The sequence below is a fragment of the Cydia splendana genome, chromosome 21 (genome assembly GCF_910591565.1).
Source record: "Cydia splendana chromosome 21, ilCydSple1.2, whole genome shotgun sequence".
NCBI classification, from domain to species: domain Eukaryota; kingdom Metazoa; phylum Arthropoda; class Insecta; order Lepidoptera; family Tortricidae; genus Cydia; species Cydia splendana.
The window spans coordinates 3138133-3163223 of NC_085980.1; the positions used below are offsets into that span (position 1 = coordinate 3138133).

At 37.9% G+C, this 25091-nt stretch overlaps 2 long non-coding RNA genes across 2 annotated transcripts in view; one reads left to right on the plus strand and one right to left on the minus strand.

Moving 5' to 3' along the window:
- Positions 1–25091, plus strand: part of LOC134801193 (uncharacterized) — a 217975-nt gene that overhangs the window by 117405 nt on the left and 75479 nt on the right. The gene's annotated exons all lie outside the window — the stretch shown is intronic.
- On the minus strand, positions 11236–13284 carry LOC134801003 (uncharacterized). The gene is made up of 3 exons (XR_010145619.1): positions 12788–13284; positions 11726–11942; positions 11236–11350 (listed from the first exon to the last, which is right to left on the minus strand). It is a non-coding gene; the product is annotated as an uncharacterized LOC134801003 (long non-coding RNA).

Consider the following 25091-nt stretch of genomic DNA (forward strand, 5'->3'; position numbering starts at 1 on the left):
GACAGTGATCGGACCTTTCGCTCCAACCTATGGTTATCGCTCCCGCCGTCGCAAGTCGCTCGATGTCGTGGCCGAGCCGTCAGCGAGTAACCGGTCTTCTGGTGTATGTACTCCACCACTTCAGCAGACGTGGCGGTGTAGTGCAGGCGCGACACATATAGCGCCTTACTCGATGTAGCAACCCGCAAGCCAGAGTTAGCCGGTTCGGCGGTACCACACCCCCGGCGGTTTTAATACCCCCTGGCACTGATTAAAATAACCGACTTGGTTTCACATTATATCTCAAAACTTTTTTGTAGTAGAAATGTTGCGAGACTTGCACCTTTTTACATGCAATGTTTTTGATGGGATCTCATCTCTTTTTGTAGGCAGTCCTTGTTTTCGGGTACTCACACCCATACTATGTATACACATATCATAACTAAACACATCTTCATTCATACTCACATCGTACATCGTAGTGTACCTTTACTTCACCTACTATTTGTAGGAACTGCAACAGTACCTGTGTAATAGCATATATTTATATGGAATTACAAACTTACTTATGCAGTTCTTAGATCTTTAAAACGTGACTGATATTGCAATATTTTTAGGTTTTCTATGGCTTGATACGCTGGACACTACCTATGTTTAAAATTTGAAGCTTGTGGGTATGCTAGAAGTACCTTAGAATTATGATGATCGGTGAGTGTGTCAGTGTCGAAAGTAAGGAACTTTGACGTAAAATAATTCTTAAACTACAAGTTCAAATTGAATGTTTTTGAGATTATATGTAAAGCATGTGTAGCCCTATATGTCACTGGAAATTCAGGGTTCTAGCTTTAGCCAGCACAAAATTACAGGACGTCAAAAATGGCCTGAATGGCTTCGAGAAAAGGATGGTACGGCCGTGCCTCTTTGTTTTGCTGGACTTGGCGGGGGCACTGCCGTGCCCCCAGATTTTGGTAAAATTTAGGTCAACATCATCATCATCATATCAGCCAGAGGACGTCCACTGCTGGACATAGGCCTCCCCCAAAGAGTGCCACAATGACCGGTCTTGCGCCACCCGCATCCAGCGGACTCCCGCGACCTTTACCAGGTCGTCAGTCCACCTTGTGGGGGGTCTACCCACGCTGCGCCTTCCGGGACGTGGTCGCCACTCGAGAACCTTTCCGCCCCAACGGCCATCGGTTCTACGGGCAAAATTTAGCTAGTAACTAATAATGAATCTAGCGTGGTATCGTTGCTACATAGCTTTAAATTTGATCACATTCTCGTGTTTATACAGGGTGGCCAACAAATAACTGCATTCCCGTTGCCAGGGAGGTTTTCGGATTATACCTAGCAACTTTTACTATGGAACCAACTCCGAAATCGCGAAAAAAAATTACCCTCCCATAGGAAACGGACCGGCCAAAATCTATGAAACACCCAAATTTTTTTTTCGCGATTTGTCCTATAGTAAAAGTTGCTCAGTATAATCCCAAAACCTTCCTGGCAATGTAATGTAATGAAGTTATTTTTTGGCCACCCTATATAAGCTCAAGCCAGATGCGCTGCGAGATATGTCAAAATGAGAACCAATCAGAGATAAGAGTTGTAATATTCCATTGCGGGTCCTGAGGGCCTAGTGGGCCTACCGACAACATCGAAAGCCAAAAAACGAATCGCTCGAATATGTAAGAGCGATAGAGAAGCAGATAACGATGTTGGTGGTAGGCCCTCCAGATCGCCAAAACGTTGGACTCACTTGCACTCTGTTAGCAGGAATCACACGGCATTGACGCCTTTTCAAATTTAGAACGAGTTTTCTTTTTTATTTGAATAGAAGTCTACAGATTGAAGTCGATCGCAACTTTCTAACTGTGCCAAAATTCGTTGTGATGAGATCTAAAAGTATTTTAAAAAGAAAATTCTAAGGAGTTGTGCATTTATTTGGTATATCTTTGTGCGTTTGACAATTGGGTTGAATTTTTGTTGACAATTTTTTTGTTGGATTTTGATAAAATTTGGCTGATTTGAAGAGCTTTTCATTCCCTTGACTTATGAAAATACCATCCGTTTTCGTTCTACTTACGAAAACGGATGGTATTTTTAGGAGACTTTTTAGGAGACTTGTGGTGACATTGCGCTTATTATGTACAGAATAGCGAACTCTATCTATACACAAAATTTTATCGAAAGGTGATGAAAAAAATTCCACTACAAATAAAAAATCGGTCGCAAAAAATTCGTATCAAAGTCAAGGTCGTATCAAAACCAGTTATAAACCGTAACAAATTGTAAAATTAAAAGCGATCTCCATATCGTCAGGGGTGCGAAACTCCTGACTTCGGTCAAACTCGGCTCCGCTCGGCTCAGCATTGCTCCGAGCAATTATTAGGGTTGGCACCACTTGACTTCCTTTTGCGTGCACGACCACAGATAAGATAATCACTTGATTTATGACAACCCTAAATAGCCGAAAGGGATAGTGCCATATATTAGAAAGGGACAGCAAGATTCGACCCTGAACCGCTGTCAAACTTCGTTTTAGTAGGAAGTTTCCTTTCTGTACGGTAGTACTATTAATTATTCTGTGATATCGTGTGAAATACGCAGCTGTCAGCTGAATTTTAAATTTAGAATTATTTATCTTCATACTTTTACCTGTGTCACTTGTGTGTGTTTCATTCATTCATCATTCGATCCAATTGGCTCACCATAAAACGCGAAACTTGTACTTTATTTAATACATATTCTATATATATTAAAAGGTATCTAAAACTCTGCATGCATCATAATTTCATAGAAGTTTGACATTTAAAATAACACTTGCACTGCGTGTGCTATCATAATCGTTGCAGACTTACCTTGGTCTAACTTTACTTAAGTTTATATATAAAAGGGTAGGTGTACCTATATGTGTATAACCGTTCTTATAAACACAAGTACAAGTTGGTGTATAACGTTAAGTGTATAAGTTGTAATTAGTCAGTCTCTTACTCAACTTTATTTATGTAGAGTCGCCTTTAAGATATCTCGTCTGTCGCGCGCTTTACCAGTCTTGATACTTTCTATTATTTTCTACTTTTGACGTACAGTCGATTCCCTAACATAAGTATCCACTTTTCTATACTTATACAATAGCGTGTTTGACTGTATTTAAAATAAATTATTTTACACTTTGCATGAAATAAAGCACAAGAAGATTAATAGAGAAATGTAGACGGCAGTTAGTGTTAGACACAATTTCTATTTTAAAACCCGTATAAAACTATAAAGAGTAGGTAATTTGATTGTCACGTCACATGCTAGTGTTTCATGTAAATTCTATGGAAGTAAAATCGTTTTGACAGTTCAAAAAAAGAAACTGATTTGACTAGTAGACAAATACCCTATTAGTATGGCGACGTGGGTACCTACTTAAGTTGGGGCACCGAACGTACAAACAGCAACACTCTTAACTGTCCATCGGCGGACCTTATGCCTTTTGTAATAAGGTTTACGAACTGTCAGATAACAGTGTGGGCGATGGTACAGGTAAAAAGAGCGTTTCATATTGCCCGATCTGAAATCGGATGTCAGACCCCTGGCGAAAGACAGCTACAGCCGGCAAAAAAGAATAGAAATAAAAAGGGGCAACTCTGTAGTATCGTCCCTTTCAAACCAATTTATATAAAAAAACGTGACGACACTACAGTGTTGCCACTTTTTAATTTCTACTCTTTTTTGCCAAGCTGTACTAGAGAGTGCGCTCTGGCATCGAGTCTTTTTCTTTTTGCACTAATGCTTTCTTTAACAATAAATTAGTAAATATATATAAAAAACGGCACTTTTTACATTTTGCTTCTTTATGGAATCGTATACTTACGACATCCGATATCGGATCCGAAAATGTGAAAATGATCTAAGCATATGTCATATGATAGTAGGGATTTTATCCGATTCGTAATGATAAATGGTGACCAAAGTGAGTATTTGTATTCGTTGTATATTTAAGTATAAATATTCGGCTATGCGTGTATGATTCGATGGCGTCTATTAGGCTGTGTTTTCCATTTTATAAGTAGAGCTAATATTAGGTGAGTCTACTGATGTGCCGTTGGATATTTTAAAAAACTGAAAAATTCCCACGATTAAAAATTTCGGAAACTTGAATTTTTTTTTGTATGGTATCGAAAAATTCCGTTTCCAAAATGAAAGTTTCCTTAATTTCCTATGAAATCCTGACATTTCCGTGAACTATTTCAACTTTTTTTTTAAGTTTCCTTAATTTGCACATCTGTCCCCCTCTTGCGAGTGAGAGGAGGCCTGTGCCCAGCAGTGGGACGTATATAGGCTGAATGATGATGATGATGATGATGATGCACATCTGTATTGAGATCCGCAAGTATCTCGACTTGTCGGGCGGCGTGTAAAAGTTTATTCATGCTCTTTAGAAGAATATCTCAAAGGTGTAGCTAAGTTACAATATAAGGTACAGTCGCGCGCACAAGTCTTGGCTTAAACATACCTAATCCTGATATAGTAGTACATCCTGATAGTTGGTAGTACATGTTTATAATTATTAACTTGAAATAGAGATGAGTCCATTTTGCATTATCATCATTAATCAAACGTATTTACTTACCTATGGGGCATTTCACTCCAAGCGGGCAGCGAAAAAAATGTCAGGTTCAGTTATAAAATTTGCTGATCTTTTTTATAGTTAGGTATTACTCGATGTCCGGAATGTATTCAATGTCAGTTATACTACTCGATGTCTTTAATTTATGTCTATTTTCATTTTATTTTTATTCGCCACAATTTCCGGTTTAGAAGCATTATAAAAATTGACGAAATTGGAGGAGATGCATTTTTCAAAAGCAGATGCAGGTTTTATGAAATACACTAAAAAATAAGTTTAATATTGGTTTACGATTTTAATTGCTCTTTCTTGCAGTTATAATAAATTTTATGTTTTTTAATTTTTTCATACAAAAAACCGGAAATAAAAATTTCTTCTTATAGCTTCTCCCCGCGACTTCGACGGCGTGGGATGATGATGATGATGAAATGATGATAATTAGGGCGAGCGAAGCGAGCCCTATCACTATTCGACAATCTATGCATTCTTGTGGTACACTTTACGGAAAAACTACTGCACTGTTAGGTTTGAGATTTAACATAGTAATTCAAATTGATGTGATTGTGATTCTTAAATTCTGCCTTTTTGTCCCTAAATTTACGTATGTGCTCCGCTGTTGTCCTTTCTGGAAACATCAAAATTTATTGTCGCCCATAGATGATTTGATCAAAATTAGTTTAGAGACGATTCTAAACATTCAGCTAAGTGAGCCTTCCTGCGGGCTTAGCAAGGTTATATCATATTGCGCGTGGAATCTACTGTCGTCTTTTAACGATAGTCGTATTTTTATCGTTTTGCTGAACATGGTTACGGGCTACGATAAGAATACCACGTCGATATCGTATAAAGTTATCCACTATCATTCGTAAGTGACCACGATTGTCTATGCCTAGAGTTTATGAAAAATCCATTTAATGCCTGGCTTTATTAAAATGTCGGACGTGTGTCGGACGATGTTTGAAAACGAATAGTTAGTTTTATTACTACACTTCCAAATTGAAAAATGTTTAAATGAGTGACAGCTTTATACAAATTGACTTACATTATAACATGCACGGATAATCGTGTTTTCTCAACTGACAATTCACTTGACATTGACAAGCATCGCGTACGCGCATGATTCAGTGAATTTAGTGAAAATACAAACCAAGTCGAAGAAAAATACTGATTTGCTGTGTAAACTAAAGGAAATGCCACCCAAAATGTAAGTTTCTCTAATTTATTTATAGAAAAAGTTATAGTTCGTTTGATCATTAACTGGTATTGTCATGAATATGTTTAATTTCAGTCGATGCTTCGGCGCACAAGAAAATGCTAGCCAAATATATAACTCAGCATCCCCTGTTCGCCTACACCTACAGGGAGATTCATGAGCCTCTCGGAACCCAGAGATACAAAATGCAATGCTGCACAGTGCACACAAGTTCTAAGATCTAGAAGAAAGGATTGAAGATGTAAGTACACCTTTCTTAAACTAAAATCATGAAAAGTTTCTGGTGCCTTTTAATATTATTGACACTTAATATCTATTTCTTCTCATTCTATCTATTATGTTCTACTAAGTGACAAAAGTTTGTTAAAAACCTGTTCTATCACTACTATAATTGCAGGAAGTTGATTTGGCAACAATTATGTGTAAAAGTTACACTACAACACTACCTATGCATACATTTATTCACACTGCATAAAAAGTGCATACTTAAGGGTTCTAACAAATATTAAAATCTTTGAAACCCGTAGACCTCACTTTAAAAACTTATATATTTTTTTACTCTCTTTGTATATTCTAGAAGCTGGTTTTGTAGCAAGAATAAAAGTTTATTGAAAAAGAAAAAGACACACTTTATGCCATAAATCTAAGACATAAAGATAAAATATTATTAATAAGTATTTAGTTTTTATGCCCGTTCCGGATGTCCCGCTCACTTAAACTTTAAGTCCTTCCTCTTCATAACCGTTTTATGTATGATTGTTTTGCCGTTCAGGCAACCTATCTATGGAATGCACTCCCTCTACCTGCAAGACAAGCCCCAAGAAAATTTGTTTTTTGAGTAGTCATGCTCGGTAGTTATCTGCTAAATGTCTCGTCTAGTGTCTATCATCCCATATACATATTAGTACATTTATTTTTATAACATATATGTATGTTTATGTTAGTATGTATATCTAAGATATACCTACTGCATTTGCTTTTTGATTGGTTTTTGCACCAACCTTTAGTGTTTATATGTGACGTCCCACGGGTAAAGGTACCTTATGGCGGTTGGCGCTTACGCTATTAACTATTAACGCCGCTCCAATATTATTGCGGCGCTATGCGACGTAAGCGCCAGCCGCCATAAGGTACCTTTTGCCGTGGAACGTCACATATTTGTTTCTATGGTTGACTAGTAGGTGATAGATAATGCCTTTTGGCATTAAGTTCGCCATTTTTACGTAATTCTATATTTTTGTGCAATAAAGTTTATAAATTAAATAAATAAAGTAGCCATACCCACAAGTAACTTACAAATTCCCTGCAAGAGTTAGGCCGGCGCCCCACTGCTGCGCACGCTATGTACACGACCCACGTTCCTATACAAAATTTCGTGGGCTTGCCCACGGTTTGTATTAAAACGTGGGCCGTGGATGTAGCGTGCGCAGCAGTGGGGCGCCGGCCTTATTCAATACAAATAAATTGTATTAGTACCTATTCTACTAAGATTATAAAATAATATAATACCTACTCGTACAATATTCTTACTTATAACATGTAGGTAATATAGGAATACTAGTAGCACTAAAGCTGGCCATATACATTTGACAGCTAAGTTTGACCCACTTCCCGATTTCCGATTGAGCTGAAATTTTGCATACATAACAATATGTAAATCGGATGACAATTGCAATATTATGATGACATGGAGCTGATCTGATGATGGAGACATGAGGTGGCCATGGGAACACTGTGATAAAACAACGCAAACTAATTGTGCTTGGTGTTGTTAGAATGGACTCATGGAGTATTAGTTGCCTGTTGAAAGAAAAGTACAGTCAGCGATAAAAGCTTGTACCAAAAATTATATTTTTGCCAAAAACTTATTTATATTGTTAGGACTTGGGAGTAGAAGCTGGTTTCTTTACTGCTGGCAGCTGGAATATTTTTTTTTTGTGTTTGGTAAAGTGGTCTATTGTACCTATACCTGACTATGGGAATGATTTTAGCAGCCTATGTATGTGTGTGGGTATGTTTGTGTCGTATATTACCCTAGCATAGAATATCTGAGATACATTTTGATAAATAAGGTGTTCGTTGGTTTGTTTTTATGACGCAAGTGGTACAGAACTACACTTGATACATAATACAACTTTAATAACGGATAAATAATTACTAGAACAAAATTCAATTTATTTTCAATCGATAATTTGGACAACTGTAACAAAAAAATCCCCCTGGCTTAAAAACGAGAGCTTTCTAAAAGTGACATTAATTTCACATAATTTGCCAATGAACCGCTGTAAGTACTAGCCTGCGCCTGACCTCATCTAATATAATTTGTTTCTGTTTCAGTCATAACATATTGGAGGCTTGAAAGTGCACATACCCATAGATTGGACGTTAAGCTCAACGAGACCATGCGATGCATCTCAGGCACTATCCGATCTACAACCGCCACTGGCTGCCGGCATTGAGTCACATTGCCCCTCCTCACATCCGACGACTCAAGGCGTTGAAGAGGGAGGCTGAGAATATCACGAATAACCCCACAATGCCTGTCCACGAGGAATTCTGCCGCCCGACTGCCCGCCGACCCTGTGCTACAGCTGGGAGCCTGAGCAGCTTTAATATTTCGGATAGGTGGATAGCGGAATGGTCAGCTTCGGCAGCTCGGAGTTGCTGTATATCTGACCCAACTAAAAAACCAAAAGGGTTTGACCTTCCTCGGAAAATCTGGTGCCGCCTGAGAACCGGACATGGCCGCTGCAATTCAGCCACACAAATGGAGATAGACGGCTTTCCCACTTTGCGAATGCAGAATGCAGACCACTTAGCATATCTTCCAACGCTGCCCACTCCACTCCTCCTCCACTCCTGGGCCTGTTGAGGACCTGAAAACCGTGACACCTGACTTGGTTGCTTGGCTTGGCAACCTCAAGGCTACACTCTGAATGCCCTCATCGGTTTATGATATGAAATGAAATCACTTTATTGGAGCATTCCACGAGCTGTCCCGTACAAACGCATTTTATTTCCTGTGTTGCGACTTTTTTTTTTCGCCATTTAAAGCAAGCGATTAATTTTCCGTGCATGTTTGACCATTTGTCATAGAAAAGGAAACTCTTATACCTGCAAATCTCCAGAAAATCTGCATTTCTACGGGACAAACGGTAGACAATTGCATGGAATGCTCCATTGCCAAAACATGATAAGTTGATGGTAGAAAAAATATTAGGAATACAAACCATATACCTACATATAAATTCTATGTTAAGTATGTACTAAGTTATTCTAGGTTAAGTCTAACTTATTGTCTACTCTATACATAGGTAATTACATTTAGCAAGACATGTTGGCCGTGGGTACCAAGCTCAGCATGTGCTAGACTGGCGTCCAGCGCTGGTTTTCAGTTTGGCCCCTTTTTGTTGGAGGTCTGAGAGGAATGTTGATCTTTTCTGCGCCGTTAAGCATTCTATTTATATTGGAAACGAAACTTATAGATGAGCAGTTATGAAATAGCAATAATACAATAATATGGATATCAAATGTGCCCCGTGCTTTCACGTGCCCCGGGCGCCGTCTAAGGGGGGGCGCCAAAATGGGCTAAAGACTACCTCTCCGCCTTGCCAAAGGCAGCAGGGAAACTTTTGTCAGTCGTATTTACCACCACTGTGAAGTGTGAAATGCGGATGGTAATCTGGCCCACAGCGCAAAAGAGAAAGACGATCTTTTAGGAACTCTTTTTGCATCGAACTCGACCTTGAAAGACGACGGTAGCGCCCTACCGCCCACCATCCCGTAGTGTGAATACTCTATGCCAGAAACTTCTATCAAGCAGAGGGATATTCGGCGGGAGTTGCTATGCTTTCGTTTTATAAGGCGAGCGGGCCAAGTGCTTCAGAGTTGTGTCCAGTGTTAGCGCGTCTTACGTTAGGGGGTCTCCTGTCGAAGTTACCATCTTATGGACTGTCCAATAGACTACCTATTATGCAAGTGGATCGCTAGCCCTTTGTCCGGCAGGCGCATATGAGCCGTAGTTGACGGAACCTGCTTCAATAGCTGCTGCTGCATATCTGTTACATGTTGTACATTCATCGATATGTGGACTACTGAGGCTTCCTATACACTATACAGGATGGCTAAAAAATAACTACATTCCCGTTGCCAGGGAGGTTTTGGGATTATACTGAGTAACTTTTGCTACGGGACCAACCTCGAAATCGCGAAAAAAATAGTTTACCCTCCCATAGAAATTGGACCAGCCAAAATGTATGAAACAGCCAAATTTTTTTTCGCGACTTAGGGGTTGGTTCCATTTCGTTTCGGAGAGGGGGGGGGGGGGGAGGCGCAAATTTGGTGCCTGCCCCGGGCGCCATATGACGTTCCTGGTACAAAAGCTGTTCATACTTCATAGTAATCCAGCGATAAAGCTGCTGGCATGATGGGCACTTTCACACCGGGTACGGCAGCCAATGATTTGTTTGTACACCTACATTTAATGTGTAAATAAACTTTAATTTTTTGGCAATAGTTGTTTTATTTACCCATTTATAATATTCTCTCTAGCACAGAGCCGAAATTGTTAACTTATCTATAGAGTTTAGTAAACAAAAAAGACTTGACAACACCACAAGTGACGAGAATTGTCATTCTTGTATCTACCTAAATGGAATTTAACATAGTTTTTAATATTCAACATTAGTTATTGACGTATTGAGTCTGACCGCAGTTATAGTCACTAAAGTAGACTTATTAGCATAATAGAGCATTTAGGAATATTCTTATTTGACCTTTTCACCGCCAGACTCACTAGACGCGTCTTTTCATACAAACGTAGTCCACATTTTTCTCTCTGGATAATAACATTAAATATTTTGATACAATTTGTTGTATATCATATCAACATCAACTACAGCCATGCCCCTACGTTTGTTCTTTTTTTTTATTTTTAATTATTATAAGAGTTAGAAGCATTTAAAAATTTGTATGTAATCTGTCTTCCGCTCCTAATTTTTACAATAATCAAAAATTCGAACGTAGGGGCATAGCTATATGGTTAATATACATTAAATTATGTAAAAATATTTTCCATAATGTCAATATCCAGAGAGGAAAATGAGGACTACGTTTGTATGGAGAAGCGGAAGCGGCCATCTCCCTTTCCTCTTAAGTAAGAACGTGCCTAAAATGTTTTTATTACCTATGCTTTCATTGTACTCTACTGCATATGAGTCGGATTTTACATTTAGAAGCTATAATATCACAAATTTTGTACGCATAAGGCTAAAATGAAAAATAAGAATAAGTGACACCTACATTGAAGCATGCCCGGGAATGGTGTTCTGTGTGAAGATTATCCGTCTTGAATGTTTACTAGTCTCTACTTGTATAGAAATATAGGTAAATTAGGTAGGTATTTGTGTGATAGTAAAACATAGTAATAGGCGAAATATGTATTTATTAAGCTTATTAAGAGCCGGTTTTGTGCATGCTTGCATGCTTAGGAAGTTTTTTAGGAGCGTCTTCTCTAATTTTTCCCTTGATCCACGAGAAGTTTTCTGGAAGAAAAAGAAGGAAATAAGTAAAAGTAGGTTCATGTGGCAGCGATGGAGTAAGTATTTTCACATGAGTGCAGTCTAGTGCACTCAAGATATATACTAAACAATCGCCAGGAATAATATCCATTAAACAAGGCAGCACATTAGAACTAGGTGCCTTAGTTAAACCTAATAAGTATTGCATTCCCAGATTATATATCCCAGAGATAACTACTTATCATACATAACTATCAAACAATGGGTAGGTACATATCTCAATGCATAATACAGCCGCACTCATACTTATTCAAAAAAGGAAAAGTTACTAAGACAGTCCTCGTGGAAAGTCACAGTTTTTTATGTCTAATACTTAATTCAGTGCTCAAAAGAACTTACCTTCTGTTTACAGCATCTACAAACTGCTCGAGGTTCAGGCTTACAGTAGTGTGGCCAATCCAGTCAGTAGTGCTCCAATGGACAAGCCATGATCTTGACTAGTCCCACGTTGGTAGTTAATTGCCATCAGCTAGCAGGTGTAACTGTTACACACCAGCAGCTGCTGCTGCTGCTGCTGGTGTAGGTGTGCTGCTGGTGTGGTGTATACTGTTAGAACCTAAAACAAATAAGTACCTAATTACAGTACCGGCCAATAATATATCACCTCCATGCTTTTACGGTATAACTTTTTTTATATTTGTGAGTGACTTCCACAGCTTTAGGTAGTTTAGTAGTATTCCTTGTCCAGCGATGAGAAAAATTGGTCTATGTAATTATTTTTTCATAGAGGTTTTTTGTTTTAATGTATGGTCAACTTCATTATTTTTAAAGAGCTTTTTTAGTAATATGCTGAGTCTCTTATTGTAGTTCACAGTATTTCAGTATTCATAATATCTTATACCTTTAAACGAGCAATTCTTGTATATTTATTTATTTATATGTATATATATTTCGGGGATATCGGAAACGGCTCCAACGATTTCGATGAAATTTGCTATATGGGGGTTTTCGGGGGCGAAAAATCAATCTAGCTAGGTCTCATCTCTGGAAAAACATGCATATTTATATAAAATGACTAGTAAAATATGAAATCTACAAACTAACCTACTACAAGTTCATACAAAAACACACAAAGGTGATATGTTATTGACCGGTACTGTAAATCTAATTTTGTCAAGTAGATTTTCCCCCTGGAGGTTAGGATATGAATGTTGAAGTAAATAGTAGCTTAAGTAACCTCTGTTAGTAGGTTAGTAGCATAAGTAAGAGATTGTACAACAGATATCTTAACATACTAACTTTTACATATAATAATGAGGCCGGTACCTAGTATTGAAGAGTTTAGTAGCATTGTCATTAAGACGTCTGTTTTACATAGAATCAATGATTTCAAATATAATAGGGTCTATGCATAGAATACATATTAACTTTATAAGAAACACTGCAATTTTATAGCTTTACCTTTGAGATGTTTTGGTAGGTAACCCATCACCGTTTTGAAGCTCGGCGTTAAATTCGGCACATAAGTAAATGCACTGCACACTCCTTACGCACTCTGTAAATATGCCGAAACTCTTCGTCCGTCATATCAAATGGGCTGCAAGTGTTTCTTAAAGCTGTTTACGATATTTTTCTTCAACAGCAGCCGCGAGTAGGAATAATAAAATTTGACTTCCCTGCGAAGAAAATATTGACAATATTATATACAGCGGAACATTGTAACTAATAACTCTCAATATAATCATAGAAAAACTGATATTTACCTGTAATTTATACCTTAAAATATGATTATTCACTACTTTTGCTTTCACGACAAGGCTTATCGTCATCTAAGAAGCACGTAGTTAAAATTAACTAAGTTGAACTGTCAAAATGGGACAATCTGTCAAATTATCCACATCTTATCCAACGACCATGTTATGCAAATTGTCTTCTATCATCTACCGCTGTCAAATGTGGATAACTCCATATATCGTCTGCAACCATAGTATGGATGATAAAACCGACGATAACGGCCGTTTTATCCACACCTATTGCGTGATAACTACCTTGTCGTACAACCTTGCTAAGCCCGCTGGTCTCAAGCGTCCCTCCCCATTCGGTTTGGAGGTTTAGGAATTCGCAAAATTTCCAGTGTGGCTTCCCCAGCCTTTTTGGCGTCCACTCATAGCACGTCTGGTCTCATAGGAAATATCTTAAGGGCTTTGCCCACAAACTGTGAGATTGCGGGCTTTGAGGATGCCAAAAATGCTTTTAAAATTGCTTGCCCAGGCAAACAATTTCCAGACAACCCAAATTCACAAAGGAGTTGGGATAATGTTTACTGTGATTTAACTTACAATACTCTCCTAAACAACTGTACAGGTCCAGACCGCGCGAGGCTTTTGGCGGTCGGAGCCCGGGAAGCCGGTTACTGGCTACATGCCCATCCTTCGCCCAATACTGGTACTTTCTTGGATCCGGCCTCCCTTAGACTGGCGACTGGTTTGCGACTCGGGGTTTCGGTGTGTACGCCACACATATGCTCTTGTGGCACGGACGTGGACCGACTGGGACACCACGGATTATCTTGTCAAAAAAGTGCAGGCCGTTTTTCGAGACATGCGTCGCTTAATGACATAGTCCGTCGGTCTCTTGCCACCATCAATGTGCCTGCTCTTCTTGAGCCGACTGGCATTATCAGAGATGATGGCAAGAGGCCCGATGGAGTGTCCTTAGTTCCTTGGAGCTTGGGACGGATGTTGGTGTGGGATGCTACCTGCGTAGACACACTGGCACCGTCCCACCTCCAACGGACTACTGTAAAAGCGGGCGGAGCGGCGGAAAGCGCCGAAATTCTAAAACGTAACAAATATAAGAGCCTCGGTAGAGAGTACCATTTTGTACCATTTGGTGTTGAAACTCTAGGTCCATGGGGTCCCAGCGCGCATAAGTTGTTCGCAGAAATCGCGAAGCGTCTGGTTGACGTAACTGGTGACCGAAGAGCTGGCGGCTACCTCGCACAACGTATCAGCATTGCGATACAGCGAGGAAATGCCGCCAGCATCCTTGGTACAATGCCTCAAGGGCCTATTTTAGATTTAAGCTAGTTATTAATTTCGTTTAGTAGTACCACTGTATATATATTGTATGTAAATAAATGTTTTCTTGAAAAAAATTCATGTCTAGATGTGTTATCAAACATAAAAATATCATTTTATAAACCTAAAAAAATAAAATAAAGGAATAACACTTTGTATTACTACTAACGCCATCTGTTGGAGAAGTGATGAAATTAACATTCGTGCTAATGTTAAGTAATTATTTGTTTTTCTGATAGATGGCGTTAGTAGTAAAAAAAATGGACATTCTTACACAAATTGTAAAGCCCCACAGTAAGCTCAAGAAGGCTTGTGTTGTGGGTACTCACTCAAACAACGATACCTAATGTGGTGTTTTCAATTTCAATATTGTCGATGCGTTGCGATGTGCTTACGCCATTAACAACGATGAATACAAGAGTGGGTTAAAATTTTGGTTTCTGACCCACCGCGCTTCGCTCGGATTGATTCAAAATTTAGCAATTAAACGTTTCTGTGAATACTGGAACGGAACATTCAATCTTGCTGTATTTTCACTGATGATCATTTAGGAGACTACGAGTGTGGTTTGAAAAGTAGCTTGGTTCGATAGAAATTCAGGATCTGGTTTTAGCTGGCAGAAGAATAAAATAATGAGAATTATATGAAGCCATAAGCATCTCAACTGAGTGAGTTCTTCATATTTTTCATAAGGCTTGGTTTCATAAAAAGTACACAACATTCCTCAACTCATTTGTTTTCAGGTCGAACCAAGTTACTTATCAAACCGCCCTAGTAGCACCCAAGATAGAGCTGATGCTGAACCCTGGCAGTACCTACTGGAGCTCGGATTTAGTGCAACATAGACATACGCTGTTTTGGACATCCGACTCGTAATGATGATCCCTTGGTAGAGCAGTACCCAAGATACCTGATGCTGAATCCTGGGAGTACCTTGTGGAGCTCAGGTTTTATACAACATAGGCACACGCTGTTTTGGTCATCCGACTCGTCTTGATGAGTACTTAGGAAAGTAGTTTGTAGGTTCTAAAAATAAATTCAAAAAATATATATATTCCATTTTGTTCAAAGAAAATTAACATAAAATCAGTTTCTGTTTTTATTACTATTGTGTTTCTACATTTAACTTCAGTACTGGTACTAATTGCTCCTTAAATAAATACATACATTATATTACAACATCTCTTTATATCATAAGATCATAATTTTTTCAAGCTATGTGGTCCTGGTTGCCAGGGAAATGCAGTTAGTTGTACGTTCAGGTAGGTGTACTTTTTAGATTCTAACTCCTATAATAATTCTATGAACAATAAACTTTCAGTTTGAATAACTACTACATTATGATGTTTATCTTGATATTTTTGTGAACGTCTGCTGGTGTCTGATTTTCAACTAATGCAATGTCATGGTTTTGTTTTGTATTAGAAGTAGGTATTTTTAACTAGATTACTTATACATTTTACAACCGGTTTATACATTTTACAACCGGTTTATAGTATTTCTAGCGTATCGAGCATTTGTGTGTATTGTACATTCTCATTGTTTTCTTATCTTTGTTATTCTTAATCGTTATATAATGTAACTCAATGGATGACTGTTATTGGCCTTATTTTTATGTAAGCATTAATATGTCTTAGTTATATTTACGGCTGTTGTTATCCTGAATACCAATAAATAAAATAAAATAAAATAGTACCCAAGATAGAGCTGATGCTGAACCCTTGCTGTACTAAACTCAGGTTTGGTGGAACATAGGCACACGCTGTTTTAGTCATTCGACACGTCTTGATGAGCACTTGGGAGAGCAGTACCCAAGATAGAGCTGATGCTGAACCCTGGCTGTACCTAGGGCTTGCAATTCGAATATTCGAATATTCGAATTTGTCGAATATTCGGCCTGTTTTGATATTCGAATATTCGGCCGCTCAGGTTTCGAATATTCGAATATTTTTTATTAGTATAAAAAATCTATTTCATCCGCTGTAGTTACAGTTTCGGGGTCATCCATTAATTACGTCACACGAATTTCTAGGTTTTTTGACCCCTCCCCCCCTCTTGTCACATTTGGTCACATTTGGCAAACCCCTCCCCCCCTAGTGTGACGTCACATTTTTTCTACGAAATCGCCAAATCGAATTAAGTAAGTACCTAAGTATTATTAATATTTTATCAAAATATTTTTGACGATATAAATATTAGTAATTTTATAACCCAAAACTGCTTAGGAAAGAAAATTAAAAGAATAAAACGATTATCGTTTTAAAAACTTGTTATTTAAATGTACAGCGAATAAAATAATTTAAAAAAAAATTTCGGTTACTGATGAAGTTAAAGTGACGTCACAAAGTTTGTGTCTCCCCCCTCCCCCATGTCACAATATGTCACATTTTCTTGACCCCCTCCCTCCCCCTAAACGTGTGACGTAATTAATGGATGACCCCTTCTGTGTATTTTCCGGGTATTTACAGTGAATGAGGAACGATAGGTACCCAAATACGAAGGAAATAATATTTTTACTGTATTCCTCTCGATAGACTTTGTGAATACAGTGAAACTTAACTCAATTTGAAAGAAAACGAAATCAAAAAGTATGTTATTTTTACGGTGCGTAAGTTTTAAGTTATAAAGGTCATTCTGTTTATTCAGTGCAAGCGTGCGTTAAGCGACTTTTTGAAGACTAAACCTTGCCCGCACTTATCGCAATTCTCAAATTTGATCATACCAAACCTGCCTAACTAGGTAATCTAACTATGCACCTTTAGCTGACGAATAATCCACCCAGTAGTCAACTAACTTTTTCCCTTAAATATTCCAATATTATATAATTCCTAATGGTCGCATTAGGAATAAAAACTTGCCAAAACAAATAAAGTCAATAGAGATTCAAAATACAATGGAATTAAAGGCCTTTTTACAGGCCTCTGAGTGACTACAAGTTAATTTAAATCAAAAAATGTGACGTCCCACGGTCAAAGGTACCTTATGGCGGGTATGGAGTTATGCATACCCCAGTAATCTACAATAGATAAGCTATCGATAACACAAAAGATCAACCTTCTAGGTTGCGTAGTTACAGAGATATGATTTTTTGAAAATAATGTTGTGAAATGAGCAACTTTACGATAGAGAAGTTTTAAGTTTAGCCGCCTAAAAAACTATGTTCCTGAAGTAAGTTACATAGTTGACTACAAATAATAATACCTTATATATCTGAGATTTAAAAAATATTGCGACTTGTTCTGTAATGCAAATAGAAACTTTTGATATCGACTGATTTATGTGTATACTAACCAATCTCTTGAAAATAAAGTTTTATTTCATTTTCACGATTGATTGCAATGAGCTCTCAAGATTTAAATTTTATCTATTAGAAAACGACACTGACAGACAGTTTAAGCAAAAAACAATACCGATTTAGAGGTGAAAATGTATTTTCTGACTTTTTCATATAAAATCACAAAATTGAATATTTTTACTTTTAATGTGACACACAATCAATTTTTCTGAGCACATATGAAAGAAATTCTGTCATTCAAATGAAATAAATCCTAAAACCCCAACTAAATACTATATTTAACCCCTTATGCCACTTTAAACTTACATAACAATAACAGTATTTGCTCCATACATTTACGAAAAGGTACCTTATGGAAATAAATCTAATAATACATCACTACAAAATATCAATCATATTACAGTTTATCTTTTATGAATAGAAAATATTAATTTACATTAAACTGCCCCAAATTTAATTAGTTCTTCGTCATAATAATCTTAAAAAAGACCAATAATTTGTATGTAATGAAAAGGTACCTTGTGATTAAGTTACATGATGAGGCATGATGATGATGATGGAACAGTTAGGATAAACTAATAATATTTTGGGGTTAACCTGGTATAAATCGTCTATTTCTTATCAATAATATATTTCGGTTGCTATTGAAGATAAGCGGCATTGAGGTTCAATGACCTCAGATATTCCATAAGGTAATGCGTCGGGTATTGGCATTTTTCAGCAAACCAATGGCTGATTTACTGCATGCGACCAAACCAAATGAAGATTATTCTAGTTAAGAAAGACTTGACGAGAGTAACTTTGGTATAATAGCAGGCTACTTGGATTTGTGATGTCGGTCGATGTACGGTTATAATATTTGCGAGGCCCCCCAACCAGAACTGAAATTATCAAATTAGTTTTGCAGAATGCTAATACAGTTCTCTACCAAACTTCTTTTCCCGTATTGACTAGTTTTTTTGGGAATTTTCAATCTTTTTTCCATAAGGTACCTTTTCTACTAAACTCTGAGACGACATTACTAGGCTTATAACTAACTTATAACAAAAATAAAAACAGGTAAACAAAGGTTACGCATTAAGGTTTCAGATCACACAATAAAAAAAAATTGAGCATTTTTTCACCTCTTTACAAAACATTTCATATCTCCGAAACTAGAAACCCTCATAAGGTACCTTTTCCCGTGGAACGTCACAAATAATTACCTACCTACTAAAAATATCTTACATACCCAGGTGTTTGGATGGTTAAAGTTATATTATATCACGCAACGACGCATTAATAATAAAAGTTTTATCTAGAAATATTGAATACGTCTTATTTTGGCGTTTTACTTGTTTTTATAAATGTGGGCACCTCATAGTGGGATGATAAAATGTAGTCAATTAAGTGGATTTCTGCAAAATATCATTAGTTTTAGCAATATGTGAAAAAAGCTTTTGAATAAAATGACAATAAACCGATTTCTCGTTCTTTTTCGTATTTTCTATAATATTCGAATATTCGAATATGTCGTCAGAAAAAGTCGAATATTCGAATACCTGAAAGTTTCGAATATTTGCAATCCCTAGCTGTACCTAGTGGAACTCTGGTTTGGTGCAATGTAAGCACACGCTGTTTTGGTCATCCGACACGTCTTAATGAGCACTTGGAAGAGCAGTTCCCACGATAGAGCTGATGCTCAACCCTGGCTGTACCTAGTGGTTCTCAAGTTTGGTGCAACATAGACATACGCTGTTTTAGACATCTGACTCATCATGATGATCTCTTGGTACAGCAGTACCCAATATAGAGCTGATGCTGAACCCTGGCTGTACCTAGTGGTACTCAGGTTTGGTGCAACATAGACATACGCTGTTTTAGACATCCGACTCGTCATGATGATCTCTTGGTACAGCAGTACCCAAGATAGAGCTGATGCTGAACCCTGGCAGTACCTAGTGGAACTCAGGTTTGGCGCAATATAGGCTCACGCTGTTCTGGTCATCCAACTCGTCTTGATGAGCACTTAGGAGAGTAGTATCCAAGATAGAGCTGATACTGAACCCTGGCAGTAACTAGTGGAACTCAGGTTTGGCGCAATATACGCACACGCTGTTCTGGTCATCCAACACGTCTTGATGAGCATCCGACTCGTCATGATGATCTCTTGGTACAGCAGTACCCAAGATAGAGCTGATGCTGAACCCTGGCAGTACCTAGTGGAACTTAGGTTTGGTGCAACATAGGCACACGCTGTTTTGGTCATCCGACTCATCTTGATGAGCACTTAGGAGAGTAGTACCTAAGATAGAGCTGATGCTGAACCTTGGCAGTACCTATTGGAAATCAAGTTTCTTGCAACATAGGCAAACGCTGTTTTGGTCATTTCACTCGTCTTGATGAGCACTTAGGAGAGCAAATTATATGTGTGTTTATATGCGGAGCAGCGTGATTACCGCCAGTAGGTGTCCAGACGGGATAGTTTTTCGGTCAATTGTGTGGTGTGGACGCAAAAATAAATTCAAGGACATTGGCTCGCTGACCCTTATTATGTAGGAAAGCCAGTTGGCTTCCTTACAAAAAGTACTGGGCGACCGTGTAGGATGTAATAAGCGCTTATGAAATTGTATATTACGTGTGGATGATATTTGATTTTGTCGTCTGGACAAGTTTTTAATGGACAAAGTAAAAGCTGTAACAGACAGGCGTACCGGACAGCGACCGGGGTCCGTTTAGTATATTTCTTTCTTGTTCTCATTTATAGCATTACGTACCCACTCGATCGAACATGGAACAAGCGTCGGACTGGATCAAAGTCGCGGTCCGGTACGTTTAGGTAGAAAAACTCCGCGAGCCCTTACAAAGCTCTGCTTTTTGCTAGTTAATAAAAACTACCCTATATCCTTCCTCGCACCTCAAACTATCTCCATACCAAATATTATCTAAATCCTTCCAGTGGTTTAAGCGTTAAGAGGTAACAGACAGAGAGACATACAGCGGGCACACAGTTACTTTCACATTTATAATATTTGTAGGGATAACAGGAATTTTCACTTTTAATGGTGCACTTAAAAGTTAAGTGACGTTAAAGGTGCACTTAACGGCCGGTTAGCAATCGTTACAAAACTGACGGTCAGTGTTAATCTCATATATTTTGTCAGGAATGTAACGGTTAGACGTTACTTAAACACGACTTAAGTCGCGCTAGTGATAGAGCTTAGCGAAAAGAAACTGCATTTTTGGCAGAAAGCAAGCCGCTTTGCCCAGTGTTACTAGGGACCAATCTGAATGATTTCATCCGAGGAAACACAAATTTCATTCACTAGAATTCAAGATGGCGGACCTTTTCCAAAATGGCGGCTGCAATATTAAAAAAAATTATAGACACAAAACGGCTGCACCGATTTTAGTGATTGATATATCGATCAATTCGTATTGACACTTGTAATCGAATAAAAAATATGGCATTCAAGAAATTAAAGATGGCGGCCGAATATTAAGAAAATTGTGTTTTTTTTCTTTAATTTTTTTCCTTCTAATGAAAATAACAACTAAATATTCTATAAAATGATCACATATTCTTTCATTTAAATGAAACCTGATAATATTATCTGCAAAATAAAAAACAATCTTAACAATCCCTTGAGTAGTTTTTGAACTATACGCATTTCAAAAAGCGCGTAACTGCCGTCCGAAACGGCCCGCTCGCGCGGCTCGCGTCAAAAGTGAGAATTTTGATGATTTAAAGGTAAAAAAAGAACTGAAAACCTATTTACTTTATTTACTGAGCTATAAATAAATAAATAAATTGTATTTCCGCTTATTATTTGTGACCATCACGGGAAAAGTTATGGCGGCTGGCGCTTACGTCGCTTAGCACCGCAATAGTATTGGAGCGGCGTTAATAATAACGTAAGCGCCATCCGCCCTAAGGTACCTATCTATACCCGTGGGTTCAAATTTATTCCTCTTTATCATCTTCGTCCGATGTGGATGAACTGAAAGAAAAGAACATTCATATGAAATCAGAACAAAATATACCTAATATAATTAAATTAAATATATAGAGATGAACTACGCCAAACTAACTTCCATTACTGTTACATTGAAACAGTAATGGAAGTTAGTTTGGAGGTAACAAAAGGTACTTATAGATAAACCACGCCAAACTGTCCCGCCCTCCATTACTATCTCAATACTACACACATTGAAATAGTATTGGAGGGGCGGGACAGTTTGGCGTAGTTCATCTCTATATATTTAATTTAATTATATTAGGTATATTTTGATCTGATTTCATATGAATTTTCTTTTCTTTCGTTCAACTACATCGGGCAAAGATGATAGAGAGGAATAAATTTGAACCCACTGGTATAGGTACCTTAGGGCGGATGGCGCTTATGCTATTATTAACGCCGCTCCAATACTAATGCGGTGCTAAGCGACGTAAGCGCCAGCCGCTATACCTTTTCCCGTGATGGTCACAAATAATAAGCAGAAATACAATTTATTTATTTATTTATAGCTCAATAAATAAAGTAAATAGGTTTTCAGTTCTTTTTTTACCTTTAAATCATCAAAGTTCTCAGTTTTGACGCGAGTCGCGCGATCGGGCCGTTTCGAACGGCAGTTACGCGCTTTTTAAAATGCGTATAGTTCAAAAACTACTCAACGGATTGTTAAGATTGTTTTTTTATTTTGCAGATAATATTATCAGGTTTCATTTAAATGAAAGAATATGTGATCATTTTATAGAATATTTAGTTGTTATTTTCATTAGAAGGAAAAAAAATTAAAGAAAAAAAACTCAATATTTTTAATATTCGGCCGCCATCTTTAATTTCTTAAATGCTATATATTTTATTCGATTACAGGTGTTAATACGAATTGATCGATATATCAATCACTAAAATCGGTGCAGCCGTTTTGTGTCTATATTTTTTTTTATATTGCATCCGCCATTTTGGAAAAGGTCCGCCATCTTGAATTCTAGTGAATGAAATTTGTGTTTCCTTGGATGAAATCATTCAGATTGGTCCCTATTATCACTGGGCAAAGCGGCTTGCTTTCTGCCAAAAATGCAGCTTTCGATGTAAATATCGCCGTAAGCCCTACTACTACGCTTTAAAGTACAAGTTAAATGAAAATGCCCTAAGACTTGTGTGCACGCGTGTACCGGGCTCGCTAAGACGGCGCCCGCAAATTTGGGCGCGTTGCTTAACATTTAAATGTTGAATCATACCTCGCGCGGCTATGTAGGGAGGATATTCCCTATTTATTTATTATTAATACTCTGTTAATACTATAGTGACGGCCTGATTCTAACTTTAAGACATAGACTAGGAATCCTCTAGGCCGAGTTTAGAGCAATTATTTCATGCAACCGATGATGCCAAAAATGCGGGGGTGCGCGGGACGAGGAGAGCGAAATCCCGTGCCGTGATTGGTCCGTTCAAAGACACGGACGTCACACAAAGACACTTTCGACTCGAACATGGAGTAAAATTACCGTATGCGTGGCAGAGGGGGTAGCGCGACTATGCTAAGTCTGGAGGATGTTTTGTCTGTGCTTTAAGATCACTTCTCAGCCCAGTGGGACTATTTCGCCAGTATCAAGGTATTAGGAGCTAAATACGACGACTAAAGTTGTACGGTTAGTACAAGACAGTGTACGGTGATTTTATTAGGTCTTGTAAAGCGAGAGCTGGTGTCACGGAGATTTTTCCTAGCCCGGCTGGGGCTTTGCCCAGAGGAAACTCACGGACAATTAAGGTTACTTAATTAACCAATCTAAATCTTACCAAAAGCTCAAACAGGTGCTTAACTCTTATTTCCATCAACTATTCAGGGGTTCCTAAAGGATGTCAAAATGAAAAGTTAGTTCTGTGACACATAATTTATTTCTATTCTCACACTGGGGAAGTTGTCCTACAAGTAAATCATTTATTAAGCTAGCATTAAGCACCTAATTCTATAATGTCAGACGATGACGATAGAGCCGGGTCGTGCCAAAAATGGTTCTACAATGATTTACAAGCAGACCTATCTAAATTTGTTAGTACCTAATTTATCATTTGCCATCACATACGATTTAATAAATTCTCTAACTTTAAATTTGGAAAAAGCTTCTAGGATGGAAGGAAAGCGTACACCAACCTCATAACAATATTGCACCGCGGAGCACCACAGAAAGCCTAAGGCCTCAGCTTGAAGGTGTCGTCTCCTCCACCCAGCAGAAAAGCGAAATTCTCATGGCGAACAGCTCACCATACGCACTTGAAGTTTGATGGATATGGACGGACTTCCATACTCCGAAATAACAGCAACATAACAGTAGCGTGACATAACATAACATATACCCCCAGTCAGCTGAAAGAAACATTTCAACATTAACAACTAGAAACATGTGGTATCTTAACCTTTCAAGGGACATTATTATATTCTGAGTTTCTTACCAGCTGGAAATTCCTAGAGTGGATTCATCTCACAGCTCTAACTATCCCATCCCACCACATTGTTTCGCCAGCAGACTGGAAACAAAACGAATGGTCAAATAAGCAGGGACAAAGATTCAACAAGGAGTCAAACCTGAAGACAATTATATATTATCATATTCTACTTACTGTCTGTGGCAAAATAACTTCTGCATGAGCTTCCTAGCTCATGGATGCAGCGGCTGCTGCCTAACCAAGACTCGGATCGATGCTACCAGAGCATGATGTATTTAGCTTCACTTTCTAAATTAAAAGATGCCCATCCAGGGCAAAAGCCAACCAGGAAATGATCTCAACCTAACTGTCCCTGGGATAACACAATCAAAATAACAGTAACTAATGAAATTCATGGAATAATTTTTATATGTAAGTCCAACATATAGAAATAAATCATATTTAATTATCTAAACATATTTCCACCTTTTTTGTATTTAAAAATTAAGTTTTGATTTAAATATTTAATTAATATTATTCCATCAATTTAGGATTTATTTGAAGTAGCAACACCATCAGGTTTAATTAGTTTCTAATTGGCCAAATGGCTGTCATTTGTTTTGTTGCTACATCAATGACTTCCTTGCCATTAAACAAAACTATACTATATTTGAGACAAACCTAAAAACGTTAAACTGAATTATACATGCAAAGTGCAGTGTCACACTGGACTTTACAAGTAGCACGTGGACTACTGGCCGTTGACTTTAAAATGGTGGTTAAACGCATTTCAAGATTAATTCTCCATTGACTGCACACTACCACATTAGTTTACTGTATAATAAGCTATCGATATTACACTTTAAACAATATCAATGAGCAAAAAACAATGAAATTAATCACGACGCGTGACTATCAAGATGGCGCTCGAACCGGAAGACAGAACTTTAAGATATACGTAAAAAATCTGGACATGGATC